Here is a 16277-nt window from a genome sequence, read left to right as displayed (position 1 = left end):
GAATATGATTACAGACTCTTGCACACAGGCCATGTAGGGTTTTTTTTTTTATGGGTCCAGGTGCACTGTTGTCTATGGGACAATGCACACAGATGGGTTAAGATCTGTAATGCAGATGCAGCCATATGTTCTGAGCTGTAAAAAAATAAAAATAAAATTACTACTTTGGGTTCAGTGGCAGCTGCTGTTTTTTTCTTTTGGGGGGGGGGGGGGGGACACACACCTACCCCGGTTAGTCGGCCGGCCGGCAACCCCCCCCCCCCGGTAGGACGCTCAGGACATTTAAGCCCCGCACTTGCCCCATCTAGGAAGTGAGCAGGAGGGCAAGCAGCAGCTTTCTTTCTTACTCCTGTGGATCATGGCGGCTTCTGCCATGCATCTCCCTCCGCCGCCTCCTAGACATCCAATAGGATCTCCTGTCCTTTCAGCCAATCGGGAAACGTGCTTCCTGCCTGACGGAGAGGCGATTCAGTGTTAGAAAAACGAATATTAATTTGCTTTTCTAACACACCTGGATGGACTCTGAGCACAATGCTTTGCCCCACAAGCCCACCCTATTATGAAGCCTTTTAAAGCCTCTGGCTATAATCGGGTGCTTGAAAAAAAACACCCTCGCTGCTGTAATTCATGTGCCCAGCGTCCTGAAAGGGGCCGGACGCGTGAATAGGGAGTGGTAGATGGAAAGGGGAAGCGGCGCCCATGCGCCCTTAACCACTTGACGACCGCCTCACGCCGATGTACGTCGGCAAAGTGGCACGGACAGGCAAAATCACGTACAGGGTACGTGATTTGCCTTCCGCGGGTGGGGGGTCCGATCGGACCCCCCCCCGGTGCCCGAGGCGGTCGTCTTTTGTCCAGCGGCGATCGGTGATGAGGGGGAGACCATCCGTTCGTGGCCCCCCCCTCGCGATCGCCGCCGGCCAATGAAAACACTCCTTTGCTGCTGTATGCTAAACAGCAGCAAAGGAAGTGATGTCATCTCCCCTCGGGTCGGTATTTTCCGTTCCGGCCCGAGGAGAGAAGACATCTATGTAAGTGCACCAACACACACACACACAGTAGAACATGCCAGGCATACAAAACACCCCGATCCCCCCCCCGATCCCCCCCCGATCCCCCCCCAATCACCCCCCCCCCCCCCTGTCACAAACTGACACCAGCAGTTTTTTTTTTTTTTTTTTTCTGATTACTGCATAGTGTCAGTTTGTGACAGTTACAGTGTTGGGACAGTGAGTACTACCCCCCTTTAGGTCTAGGGTACCCCCCTAACCCCCCCTAATAAAGTTTTAACCCCTTGATCACCCCCTGTCACCAGTGTCACTAAGCGATCATTTTTCTGATCGCTGTATTAGTGTCGCTGGTGATGCTAGTTAGTGAGGTAAATATTTAGGTTCGCCGTCAGCGTTTTATAGCGTCAGGGACCCCCATATACTACCGAATAAATGTTTTAACCCCTTGATTGCCCCCTAGTTAACCCTTTCACCACTGATCACCGTATAACTGTTACGGTTGATGCTGGTTAGTTTGTTTATTTTTTATAGTGTCAGGGCACCCGCCGTTTATTACCAAATAAAGGTTTAGCCCCCCGATCGCCCGGCGGTGATATGCGTCGCCCCAGGCAGCGTCAGATTAGCGCCAGTACCGCTAACACCCACGCACGCAGCATACGCCTCCCTTAGTGGTATAGTATCTGTACGGATCAATATCTGATCTGATCAGATCTATACTAGCGTCCCCAGCAGTTTAGGGTTCCCAAAAACGCAGTGTTAGCGGGATCAGCCCAGATACCTGCTAGCACCTGCGTTTTGTGCCTCCGCCCGGCCCAGCCCAGCCCACCCAAGTGCAGTATCGATCGATCACTGTCACTTACAAAACACTAAACGCATAACTGCAGCGTTCGCAGAGTCAGGCCTGATCCCTGCGATCGCTAACAGTTTTTTTGGTAGCATTTTGGTGAACTAGCAAGCACCAGCCCCAGGCGTCAGATTAGCGCCAGTACCGCTAACACCCACGCACGCAGCATACGCCTCCCTTAGTGGTATAGTATCTGAACGGATCAATATCTGATCCGATCAGATCTATACTAGCGTCCCCAGCAGTTTAGGGTTCCCAAAAACGCAGTGTTAGCGGAATCAGCCCAGATACCTGCTAGCACCTGCGTTTTGCCCCTCCGCCCGGCCCAGCCCAGCCCACCCAAGTGCAGTATCGATCGATCACTGACACTTACAAAACACTAAACGCATAACTGCAGCGTTCGCAGAGTCAGGCCTGATCCCTGCGATCGCTAACAGTTTTTTTTGTAGCGTTTTGGTGAACTGGCAAGCACCAGCCCCAGGCAGCGTCAGATTAGCGCCAGTACCGCTAACACCCACGCACGCACCGTACACCTCCCTTAGTGGTATAGTATCTGATCGCATCAATATCTGATCCGATCAGATCTATACTAGCGTCACCAGCAGTTTAGGGTTCCCAAAAACGCAGTGTTAGCGGGATCAGCCCAGATACCTGCTAGCACCTGCGTTTTGCCCCTCCGCCCGGCCCGGCCCAGCCCACCCAAGTGCAGTATCGATCGATCACTGTCACTTACAAAACACTAAACGCATAACTGCAGCGTTCGCAGAGTCAGGCCTGATCCCTGCGATCGCTAACGTTTTTTGGTAGCGTTTTGGTGAACTGGCAAGCGCCAGCGGCCTAGTACACCCCGGTCGTAGTCAAACCAGCACTGCAGTAACACTTGGTGACGTGGCGAGTCCCATAAGTGCAGTTGAAGCTGGTGAGGTGGCAAGCACAAGTAGTGTCCCGCTGCCACCAAAAAGACAAACACAGGCCCATCGTGCCCATAGTGCCCTTCCTGCTGCATTCGCCAATCCTAATTGGGAACCCACCGCTTCTGCAGCACCCGTACTTCCCCCATTCACATCCCCAACCAAATGCAGTCGGCTGCATGAGAGGCATTTTTATGTCCTCCCGAGTACCCCTACCCAACGAACCCCCAAAAAAGATGTCGTGTCTGCAGCAAGCGCGGATATAGGCGTGACACCCGCTATTATTGTCCCTCCTGTCCTGACAATCCTGGTCTTTGCATTGGTGAATGTTTTGAACGCTACCATTCACTAGTTGAGTATTAGCGTAGGGTACAGCATTGCACAGACTAGGCACACTTTCACAGGGTCTCCCAAGATGCCATTGCATTTTGAGAGACCCGAACCTGGAACCGGTTACCGTTATAAAAGTTAGTTACAAAAAAAGTGTAAAAAAAAAAAAAAAATATGAAATAAAAAAAAATAGTTGTTGTTTTATTGTTCTCTCTCTCTCTATTCTCTCTCTCTATTGTTCTGCTCTTTTTTACTGTATTCTATTCTGCAATGTTTTATTGTTATTGTTATTGTTATTATGTTTTATCATGTTTGTTTTTCAGGTGTGTAATTATTTACACTTTACTGTGCTTTATTGTTAACCATTTTTTTGTCTTCAGGTACGCCATTCACGACTTTGAGTGGTTATACCAGAATGATGCCTGCAGGTTTAGGTATCATCTTGGTATCATTCTTTTCAGCCAGCGGTCGGCTTTCATGTAAAAGCAATCCTAGCGGCTAATTAGCCTCTAGACTGCTTTTACAAGCCGTGGGAGGGAATGCCCCCCCCCCCCCACCGTCTTCCGTGTTTTTCTCTGGCTCTCCTGTCTCAACAGGGAACCTGAGAATGCAGCCGGTGATTCAGCCAGCTGACCATAGAGCTGATCAGAGACCAGAGTGGCTCCAAACATCTCTATGGCCTAAGAAACCGGAAGCTACGAGTATTTCATGACTTAGATTTCGCCGGATGTAAATAGCGCCATTGGGAAATTGGGGAAGCATTTTATCACACCGATCTTGGTGTGGTCAGATGCTTTGAGGGCAGAGGAGAGATCTAGGGTCTAATAGACCACAATTTTTTCAAAAAAGAGTACCTGTCACTACCTATTGCTATCATAGGGGATATTTACATTCCCCGAGATAACAATAAAAATGATTAAAAAAAAAAATATGAAAGGAACAGTTTAAAAGTAAGATTAAAAAAGCAAAAAAATAATAAAGAAAAAAAAAAAAAAAAAAAAAAACACCCCTGTCGCCCCCTGCTCTCGCGCTAAGGCGAACGCAAGCGGCGGTCTGTCGTCAAACATAAACAGCAATTGCACCATGCATGTGAGGTATCACCGCGAAGGCCAGATCGAGGGCAGTAATTTTTCCAGTAGACCTCCTCTGTAAATCTAAAGTGGTAACCTGTAAAGGCTTTTGAAGGCTTTTAAACATGTATTTATTTTGTTGCCACTGCACGTTTGTGCGCAATTTTAAAGCATGTCATGTTTGGTATCCATGTACTCGGCCTAAGATCATCTTTTTTATTTCATCAAACATTTGGGCAATATAGCGTGTTTTAGTGCATTAAAATTAAAAAAAGTGTGTTTTTTCCCCAAAAAATGCGTTTGAAAAATCGCTGCGCAATTACTGTGTGAAAAAAAAAAATGAAACACCCACCATTTTAATCTGTAGGGCATTTGCTTTAAAAAAATATATAATGTTTGGGGGTTCAAAGTAATTTTTTTGCAAAAAAAAAAAACTTTTTCATGTAAACAATAAGTGTCAGAAAGGGCTTTGTCTTCAAGTGGTTAGAAGAGTGGGTGATGTGTGACATAAGCTTCTAAATGTTGTGCATAAAATGCCAGGACAGTTCAAAACCCCCCCAAATGACCCCATTTTGGAAAGTAGACACCCCAAGCTATTTGCTGAGAGGCATGTCGAGTCCATGGAATATTTTATATTGCGACACAAGTTGCGGGAAAGAGACAAATTTTTTTTTTTTTTTTTTTTTTTTTGCACAAAGTTGTCACTAAATGATATATTGCTCAAACATGCCATGGAAATATGTGAAATTACACCCCAAAATACATTCTGCTGCTTCTCCTGAGTACGGGGATACCACATGTGTGAGACTTTTTGGGAGCCTAGCCGCGTACAGGACCCCGAAAACCAAGCACCGCCTTCAGGCTTTCTAAGGGCGTGAATTTTTGATTTCACTCTTCACTGCCTATCACAGTTTCGGAGGCCATGGAATGCCCAGGTGGCACAAAACCCCCCCAAATGACCCCATTTTGGAAAGTAGACACCCCAAGCTATTTGCTGAGAGGTATAGTGAGTATTTTGCAGACCTCACTTTTTGTCACAAAGTTTTGAAAATTGAAAAAAGAAAAAAAAAAAATGTTTTTTCTTGTCTTTCTTCATTTTCAAAAACAAATGAGAGCTGCAAAATACTCACCATGCCTTTCAGCAAATAGCTTGGGGTGTCTACTTTCCAAAATGGGGTCATTTGGGGGGGTTTTGTGCCACCTGGGCATTCCATGGCCTCCGAAACTGTGATAGGCAGTAAAGAGTGAAATCAAAAATTTTCACCCTTAGAAATCCTGAAGGCAGTGATTGGTTTTCGGGGCCCCGTACGCGGCTAGGCTCCCAAAAAGTCCCACACATGTGGTATCCCCATACTCAGGAGAAGCAGCTAAATGTATTTTGGGGTGCAATTCCACATATGCCCATGGCCTGTGTGAGCAATATATCATTTAGTGACAACTTTATGAAAAAAAAAAAAAAAAAAAAAAAAAAGTGTCACTTTCCCGCAACTTGTGTCAAAATATAAAATATTCCATGGACTCAATATGCCTCTCAGCAAATAGCTTGGGGTGTCTACTTTCCAAAATGGGGTCATTTTGGGGGGTTTTGTGCCACCTGGGCATTCCATGGCCTCCGAAACTGTGATAGGCAGTGAAGAGTGAAAGCAAAAATTTACACCCTTAGAAATCCTGAAGGCGGTGATTGGTTTTCGGGGCCCCGTACGCGGCTAGGCTCCCAAAAAGTCCCACACATGTGGTATCCCCATACTCAGGAGAAGCAGCTAAATGTATTTTGGGGTGCAATTCCACATAGGCCCATGGCCTGTGTGAGCAATATATCATTTAGTGACGACTTTTTGTAAATATTTTTTTTTTTTTTTTTTTTTGTCATTTTTCAATCACTTGGGACAAAAAAAATAAATATTCAATGGGTTCAACATGCCTCTCAGCAATTTCCTTGGGGTGTCTACTTTCCAAAATGGGGTCATTTGGGGGGGTTTTGTACTGCCCTGCCATTTTAGCACCTCAAGAAATGACATAGGCAGTCATAAACTAAAAGCTGTGTAAATTCCAGAAAATGTACCCTAGTTTGTAGACGCTATAACTTTTGCGCAAACCAATAAATATACGCTTATTGACATTTTTTTTACCAAAGACATGTGGCCGAATACATTTTGGCCTAAATGTATGACTAAAATTTAGTTTATTGGATTTTTTTTATAACAAAAAGTAGAAAATATCATTTTTTTTCAAAATTTTCGGTCTTTTTCCGTTTATAGCGCAAAAAATAAAAACCGCAGAGGTGATCAAATACCATCAAAAGAAAGCTCTATTTGTGGGAAGAAAAGGACGCAAATTTCGTTTGGGTACAGCATTGCATGACCGCGCAATTAGCAGTTAAAGCGACGCAGTGCCAAATTGGAAAAAGACCTCTGGTCCTTAGGCAGCATAATGGTCCGGGGCTCAAGTGGTTAATGGACTGGCTGCCCCTGTTTGGATTTTATTAATTTACATGCTTACAAATGTATATGCAAGTATACAGTGGGGACGGAAAGTATTCAGACCCCCTTAAATTTTTCACTCTTTGTCATATTGCAGCCATTTGCTAAAATCATTTAAGTTCATTTTAATTTTAAGACCTCAGACTGGGCCGAAGGTTTACCTTCCAACAAGACAATGACCCTAAGCACACAGCTAAAATAACGAAGGAGTGGCTTCACAACAAATCCATGACTGTTCTTGAATGGCCCAGCCAGAGCCCTGACTTAAACCCAACTGAGCATCTGTGGAGAGACCTAAAAATGGCTGTCCACCAACCTTTACCATCCAACCTGACAGAACTGGAGGGGATCTGCAATGAGGAATGGCAGAGGATCCCCAAATCCAGGTGTGAAAAACTTGTTGCATCTTTCCCAAAAAGACTCATGGCTGTATTAGATTAAAAGGGTACTTCTACTAAATACTGAGCAAAGGGTCTGAATACTTAGGACCATGTGATATTTCAGTTTTTCTTTTTTAATAAATCTGCAAAAATGTCAAAAAATGAACTTAAATGATTTTAGCAAAGGGCTGCAATATAACAAAGAGTGAAAAATGTAAGGGGGTCTGAATACTTTCCATCCCCACTGTATAAGAACATGTATGTGTAAAGTGCAGCATTACTGGCTATAAGAGGATGAAAAAGGATTTTGTGTGTGTATAGGAGATAATAAAACACACATAATGTGTTTTTTAACTCCGTAACTTTCTGCCAGCAACATCCTGTGTATAAACATCAGTAAATTATTACATGTGTTTGAAAAGGGTCTTAAAGATTGTCATATGTTTCTTAGACCTGAAAAAGAATTCATACATATGGCAAAAAGGAAAAAGGTTGGGACTTTTAGATGAGGTGTGTGCCCAAAGATCGATGCAGTGAACATGACCTAAGTATGAATACATTGACCCATACACCCTGTTCACAACTTAAGACCATTCTGAAGATACGCTATGTATCACCACCCTTTGGACGTGTTTATGTAATCCGTTTCCTATCCAGGTACATACACTATCCTCAATGCCAAAAGCATTTTTGGAGTGCCGTATCACATTCTTTGGAGAAATCCAGATACATCATGTCCTCAGCCCTTCCTCTATCTAAATTACAGCTTACCTCTTCAAAGTATGTTAAAAAGTTGGCTTGGCAAAAGCAATCCTTCATAAAGCCATGCTGGTTACTACTAATGATACTATTTTCATCTGCAAATTTTTGGTTCTAGTCCCTTATCCCTTCCAATAGTTTACAGCTATTGATGTGTATGTTTTGCTTTCGCCTATCTATTGAAGGTCCTTGTGGTAAAACCAAGGAAGCTTAGATTTCTGTAGTGTATTAATGCTTTACTAAACAGAAAAGCTGCACATACAACTGTGGGATACACAATACAACACAACTCCTAGCTTACAAAAATATGCCTACAAATATAAGCAATAATTAAACTAAACAAGTTACTCAACTTGGGGTTTAAGATGTAATGTCCTTCATGGTTCCTTGCTCAGTCCAACTCAAAACGTCTCCAAAATGCTCCAGCTTCTGGGAGCTGTGTCTTCCTCTTTGTCCTTCCAAACACCACTCCCCTTTGTCCGACCACATGTTTCATTCAAAAGACCCCAAGCCCCTCCCACAACTTCCTGTATAAACTCACTTCCTGTCCTCTACTCAGCACCAAAACCTATCCAACTAGTTTATTTACATATCAATGGGGGGGGGGGGCCTGGCTTCCCTGAAAACAAATTCTCTTAAAGCGGAGTTCCACTGAAAAAAAAAGTCAGCAGCTACAAAAAAGTGTAGATGCTGACTTTTAATAATCTGACACGCACCTGTCCCACGATCCAGCGATGCAGACGTACGTAGCCCCGCTCCTCTCCCCCTCCTCTCCACGGCGCTGGCATTCTTACTGTGCTTGCCCGGCTGTGGCTTCTGTGCCACGGAGCCCTGGGAGGAAGTGGGAGCTAGATGCCTCTAAAAAGAGGGTATCCGCTCCCCCCCCCCCCAAAAAAAAAATGACATGCCAAATGTGGCATGTCAGGGGGTCACCTGCACTTAAAATGGAAGTTCCATTTTTGGGTGGAACTCCACTTTAAAAAATCTAACTCTATTATTCTTAAAGTCAATAATAGCCATAGCAACACATACCACCTCTTGACTTTATAGCATAATATAGGAAAGTATGAAACTTCAACATCTATTAAAGCCTTTTTTCCAGGAAAGGGTGAAATAAACCCTTGTATTGTTAATGGGAGGAAAAAAATCCCTTTCGACCCCTGTATCTTCTGGACGGTCAGACTTTTTCAATATTCTTTTGAGCAGGGTTAACAATGTCTTGGGCAGTTTGTGGAAAGAAAGTCTCAGATGAAAGTCTCTTGTTCTCTTGTTCTCTTGGTCATAAGGAAATGCTCAGATGAAAGTCCACTCCAATTCAGCCACCATTGGGAAATCTGTATCTTTCTCAAGCTCTCTTCTAGTCTGCCTCCTCCCATCTAGCATGGTTATCTGCTCTGCCTGCTACACCTCTCAATGCTCAGTACCTGAAAAGAGTAAGAGAGAGACAAAGTAGATTCTATGTTCCTTCCAACTGTGCCAAAAACATAACTCACTGCTCACACTTCTATATCTGCTTATTTCTAACTGCAATACTATTGTAGGGTCAATGTTGCCTTGAAACACTTTCACAGAAAGGCATTGATTTCCAACATAACGAATAAACTTGCATGTTTCTCTGTGCTGGGAATAACACAGGCCTGGTGTTGTCCAGTCTTCACAGCTTGGCACATAGCAAAATGCCCCATTTTATGGCAACAGCAACACTTAAAGTGGTTGTTAACCCACTTTTGTTAAATGTTGCCATCCTCTCTGCACCATTATAATAATTGTCCTCGTGTCTGTGTTCTGTAAAAAAACTGCCCAATTGTACCTACATGAGCGCCACTCCCGGTGCTCAGCTGATTTCTGTCCTGCCTTGTCTCTCCGGCTCACAGCCGCAGTGGGCGGGGCCGAGCCCTCTGGCTGACGTCAGCCGGGGAGGAAGGGGAGAGAGGAGAGACTGAGCGCCAAGCCGCTGAAATCAGCTGAGCGGCAGAAGAGGAGCTCATACAGATACAATCGTGCAGTTTTTTTTACAGAACACAGGCACAGGGAAACTTCTTATAATGGTGCAGAGAGGATGGCAGCATTTAATATGTGAAATGAGAGAAGCAGGAGCGGTGTGGGGGGGTTGGCACTGGTAGAGAAGAGAGTGGAGGGGGGAGAAGGGCGCAGGAGACAGATAGCAGGCTGCGGCTGACATAATCACGCAAACGGTCCACAATGTCAGGGCTCAGCAGCCATGATTATTGTGGTCTGTTTGCAGAGGGGAGGGCATAGTCAGACAGGATCAGACAGGTATTTCAGGTGATATGAGGGTCCATATAGCACAGAAAGCACTGTGCTGTATAACATGCTTTAAGTGAACAGGATCTTTATTTTTTGGGGGGTTAACAAACGCTTTAATGTGACTGAATCTACCATTCCCAACCACTTTCTTCCACTTCTTAAGCAATGCTGGTGTAGGAATCCCATCTATTTCTTTAGGGACCCCACCTTAAGTAATTCAGTCCACACGTGTCTCCTGGAGATCATAGGCTGATCAAATCCTCAGCTTCCCGCTTATGGGAAATAACAGTGGCACATGTCCTACTTCTGCTTACAAGCTCAGGGCCTTTGTCCTTTGTTAGGGCATCATTAGACTTGTTTATGAGGGCTGCACACTGCTCATTCAAATCTTTAGCTCTGCCTACAGGGGTTTGAACACACTTCAAAGCCACTGCAGGTTTAACTTTGATTACCCTACTTTCTAAATCTTTTGCCTTGCTTGCAGTTTCTTCCAAACACTTGGATTCCACTGCAAGCTGCTCCTTCAGTAAATATCTTTCTAATTCTGCCTTTTCCCTCTTTTTAGAATTAATATGTAGAGCATGCAGGTAGTGCAAACCAAACACAGCAATCTCTCCCTTACTGAACCCAAAACCTTTGAGACTAAAATCTGAGGAAAGATCAGACACTCCATCCCCCCAAGCTCTGTTCAAAGGAGAAGCATATCTAGCCAGCTCCTTTGCAACAGACATCAACTGACTATCTCTGGCCCAGGTAGGAAGGGTACACGCCTTCTCCTCCTGAACACCAGAAACCTTTGCAGCCTTACTCTTCCTAAACAGTGTATGCAGCATTTTCTTCAGCACAACCTACAAAACACACCACAGAAAACAGGTCTGCTTCAGTTGAGCTTTCAGCGCAAATCCCGGACGAGCCCCCAATGTTTTGCTTTCATCTATCTATTAAAGGTTCTTGTGGTAAAACCAAGGAAGCTTAGACTTCTGTAGTGTATCAATGCTTTAATAAACAGAAAAACTGCACATACAACTGTAGGATACACAATATAGCTTACAAAAATATGCCTACAAATATAAGCAATAAGTAAACTAAACAAGTTACTCAACTTAGGGTTTAAGATGTAATGTCGTTCATGGTTCCTTGCTCAATCCAACTCAAAACGTCTCCAAAACACTCCAGCTTCTGGCAACCATGTCTTCCTCTTCGTCCTTCCAAGCACCACTCCCCTTTGTCCGACTACTTGTTTCTTTCAAAAGACTCCAAGCCCCTCCCACTAACTTTCTGTATACACCAACGTCCTGTGCTCTGCTCTGCTCCCAACCTACCCAACTGGTTTATTTACAATCAATAGGGGGGAGCCTGGCTTCCCTGAAAAAACATATGTTCTTACAAAATATAACTCTATATTATTCTTAAAGTCACTATTAATAGCCATAGCAACACATGATGTTAGGCTGACTGATCTGTAGTTCTCAGGTATATACCTTGGCTCTTTTTTAAAATATTGGTACCACATTAGCTTTTCACCAGTCAGCTGATTACACTCTGATCTATAAGTTGTCCTTAAAGGAATAATCTAGTAAAAACCTTGCTAAGTTCTTTGAGGACTCTCAGGTATCAGCCATCTGGTCCTGGTGATTTATTCACATTAAGTTTTTCAAGTCTTTTTTGAACACTGGCTTCTGTTAGCCCCAAGGGTACATTCCCTGTTGCTTTAATAACAAAACTGTCTTGTCTACATGCCCCTATTATGCCACTGCTTTTCCTTTGCAAAAATAAACAAGGAGAAGAATGCGTTTAACATAGTTGCCCTCTCCTCTGTCACTTGTAACTGAATTCTGACTATCCTTAATAGGGCCAATATGCTCTGTCTTTGCCTTTTCACTATTTAAACATTTACTTTTCACTAAAATGTAATCATTGTGGAGGAATTCTTTTTTCTCTCCTCTGTGTCTCTTGTGACCTATTTTCACTGCTCTGATCGCGCTTTTACATTTTTATTTATTGCATTCTTTGTATTGTTGGAATGCTGACGATGACCCTTTGGCCTTAAGTGATTAAAGAAAAGCGGTTCTTTAAAAAATATAACGACCATGCCATAGCCGAATGATGGCTACAGTGGGGCTTGATAACTCTGGGAGGGTGTACTATGATGTCATCCCAAAATCGCACTCCCCCTGGGGCATGCACATGGGAGTATCCACTTACAGCGGCCGTTTACCACATGATCGCTTCGTCAAATGATGGAGCTATCACTTGTAAACAAACCGGCGTCATGTCCGGTACCTCTCTCCCCTCTTTGTACTGATCGGTACAGTGTGAGCGGAGAGGGGAGAGATCGGGTGCAGCAGTGCTGTGGGCTAGATCTGTAGTGCCCACAGCGCTGCTCTGTGACAATTCGGGGACTCATCCATCCATCCATGCTCAGCCATCACATTTATAATCAGCAATACTCAGCCATCCATCCATGCTCAGCAATACTCAGCCATCCATCCATGCTCAGCCATCCATCCATACTCAGCAATACTCATCCATCCATCTGTGCTCAGCCATCCATCCATGGTCAGCAATATTCATCTATCCATGCTCAGCCATCCATCCATAATCAGCCATAATCATTCATCCATACTCAGCCATACCCAGCCATCCATCCATGCTCAGCCATCCATCCATGCTCAGCAATACTCATCCATCCATGCTCAGCCATCCCATTTATAATCAGCAATACTCAGCCATCCATCCATGCTCAGCCATCAATCCATCCATGCTCAGCCATCAATCCATCCATGCTCAGCAATACTCATCCCTCCATCCATGCTCAGCCATCCATCCATACTCAGCAATACTCATCCATCCATCCATGCTCAGCCATCCATCCATGGTCAGCAATATTCATCTATCCATGCTCAGCCATCCATCCATAATCAGCCATACTCATTCATCCATACTCAGCCATACCCAGCCATCCATCCATGCTCAGCCATCCATCCATGCTCAGCAATACTCATCCATCCATGCTCAGCCATCCATCCATACTCAGCAATACTCATCCATCCATCTGTGCTCAGCCATCCATCCATGGTCAGCAATATTCATCTATCCATGCTCAGCCATCCATCCATAATCAGCCATACTCATTCATCAATACTCAGCCATACCCAGCCATCCATCCATGCTCAGCAATACTCATCCATCCATGCTCAGCCATCCTTCCATACTCAGCAATACTCATCCATCCATCCATCATGCTCAGCCATCCCATCCACCCCCAGCCTTCCTCAGCCATACTCAGCCGTACCCAGCCATCCCATCCATACTCAGCCATCCCCATCCATGGCTCATCCATGCCACATCAGTTCTCATCCATGCCACATCCATGCCACTACAGTGCCTCACAAAAGTGTAATAGGTAGTAAAATTAGATTTTAAATTTGTGCCTCTAGAACACATGACCCCCTGGGGCGTGCACACGGAAGTATCCGTGACCGCCGAGCATCACAGTAAATGGACACTGACAGTGGCCATTTACCACGTGATCACTCAGTCAAATGATGGAGCGATCAATGGTAAACAAACTGGCCTCATGTCCGGTTCCTCTCTCCCCTCTCTGTACCGATCGGTACAATGTGAGCCGAGAGGGGAGAGATCGGGTGTAGCAGCAATGTGGGCTGGATCTATAGTGCCCACAGTGCTGCTCTGTGACAATTCAGAGGACTCATCCATCCTTGCTCAACCATCCCATTTATAATCAGCAATACTCAGCCATCCATCCATGGTCAGCAATACTCATCTATCCATCCATGCTCAGCCATATCCAGCCATACTCAGCCATTCATCCATACTCAGCAATACTCATCCTTCCATCCATGCTCAGCCATCCATCCATACTCAGCAATACTCATCCATCCATCCATGCTCAGCCATCCCATCCATCCATACTCAGCCGTACTCAGCCATACCCAGCTGTATCCAGACATACTCAGCCGTACTCAGCCATCCCCATTCATGCTCATCCATGCCACATCAGTTCTCATCCATGCCACTACAGTGTCTCACAAAAGTGTAATAGGTAGTCAAATTAGATTTGAAATTTATGCTCCTAGAACACCTGATGATGCTCCCTGCATGCTGGGCCGCTCTATGTGGCCAGGCTGTGGAAAAGTCTCACACGTAGTATCGTTATACTCAGGAGGAGCAGGAGAATCTATTTTGGGGTGTAATTTTTGGTGTGTACATGCTATGTGTTAGAAACATTGTATAAATGGACAACTTTGTGTAAAAATAAAATGCATTTTCATTTTCTTTCTACATTTTCCAAAAACTTGTAGAAAAAAATTACATGTTCAAAAGACTCATTATGTCTCATAGATTATAAGTTAGGGTGTTTTCTTTCCAAAATGGGGTCATTTTTGGGGCATTTCCATTATTCTGATGCTCCAGGGCATTCGAAAGTGCAAGAGGTAGTCAAGAAATTACAGTATATGTGTAATTTATGCTCCTAGAACACCTGATGGTGCTCCCTGCATCTTGTGTCCACACAGTGTAAAACATCTCACACATGTGGTATTGCCATACTCGGGAGAGGTAGTAGAATGCATTTTGGGGTGTAATTTGTGCTATTCATATGCTGTGTATGTAAGGAATAACCTGCTAATATAAGAATTTTGTAAAAAAAAAAACCAAGAAGAAAAAAAATATTGATTTTGCAAAGATTTGTGGGAAAAAATTACAACTTCAAAAAACTCACCATGCCTCTTACTAAATACCTTAGAATGTCTACTTTCCAAAAATAGGTCATTTGGGGGGTATTTGTACTTTCCTGGCTTGTTAGGGTCTCAAGAAATGAGAGCGCGTCAGTACTTCAGGTGTGATCAATTTTCAGAGATTGGAACCATACCTTGTAGACTCTATAACTTTCACAAAGACCAAATAAAATACACTGATTTGGGTTATTTTTACCAAAGATATGTAGCAGTATAAATTTTGGCAAAAATGTATGAAGAAAAATTACTAATTTGCAAAATTGTATAACAGAAACAAAGAAAATGCATTTTTTTACAGTCTTTTTTTCTTTTATAGCACAAAAAATAAAAAAAAAACCCAGCGATGAATAAATACCACCAAAAGAAAGCTCTATTTGTGTGAAAAAAAAGGAAAAAAATTTCGTATAGGTACAGTGTTGCATAACTGCGTAATTGTCGTTCAAAATGTGAGAGCACCGAAAGCTGAAAATTGGTCTGGTTAGGAAGGGGATTTAAGTGCCCAGTGGGTAAGTGGTTAATATGCTATTTTATGCTTACATTTGATCACCCAGGTTTAATTTAGTTCTTGTAGTGCACTGGGAACAAGATTAGAGATTGGATACATTCTGGTGTCTCTTACACAGACTATGGATAGAAGTAATGGGTGCGGAAAAATTGGTCTTTGGGTGTTGGCGCCTTCACACCGTAACCTTATAAGAGTTACTCTTGATGAAAGCAAGAATTGGCATTGCTGTCCAAAATTGCAATGATATGCACCTGTCAAACAGTTGTGGAAAAATTGGTATTTAGGTGTTAATTGTGCCCATGAAACCTACACCAAAAACATTGTTCCAGATGAAATCAACACCCACAATGCTAGGCAGCCTAGAAGTCCTGCAGAGATTCCACATTCCAAAAACACTTAATCATCGGCATCAGGTGCTACATAGCTGCTGGTAATCCATGACTGATTCATTTTGATAATTGTCAGACAGTCCATGGAGTCTGTGGACAGACACCTTCTATTATCAAAATGTGTATAGCGAGGGGCGCTGAATAAATTTACTGTTAGCTACAATGTATAAAGATATGAAAACCCAACAGCAATGATTTAAATATGCATCAATGTGCTATACAAAAAACCTATATAATGGCGTGTAAATACAACATGCTAGAAAGAAATAACATCTATTTTAACATGTATAAAAAAAAAATAAATGTCCTTTGTGAGAGAAAGGACTCATGACTCATGCTGGAACACATGCCAGTAACCACACGCCGAGTGGAGCTCTCAGCCTCCTATGAGCGGTTCAGCCTCAGTGTCGGGAGAAGGCACCCTGAGATGTAAGCAGCCATTTGGCTTTTTGTTTTTACCTGTTTTTTTTATCAATAAATTGGATTACACTATTGTAGTCTTTTCTGTATCCTTATGCATATATCCTGATGCCATACCGAGGGAGAGGCAAAGGCTACACAGCATAACTTA

This window comes from Aquarana catesbeiana, linkage group LG13, assembly GCF_042186555.1.
Source record: "Aquarana catesbeiana isolate 2022-GZ linkage group LG13, ASM4218655v1, whole genome shotgun sequence".
NCBI classification, from domain to species: domain Eukaryota; kingdom Metazoa; phylum Chordata; class Amphibia; order Anura; family Ranidae; genus Aquarana; species Aquarana catesbeiana.
This window is presented reverse-complemented; position numbering follows the sequence as displayed.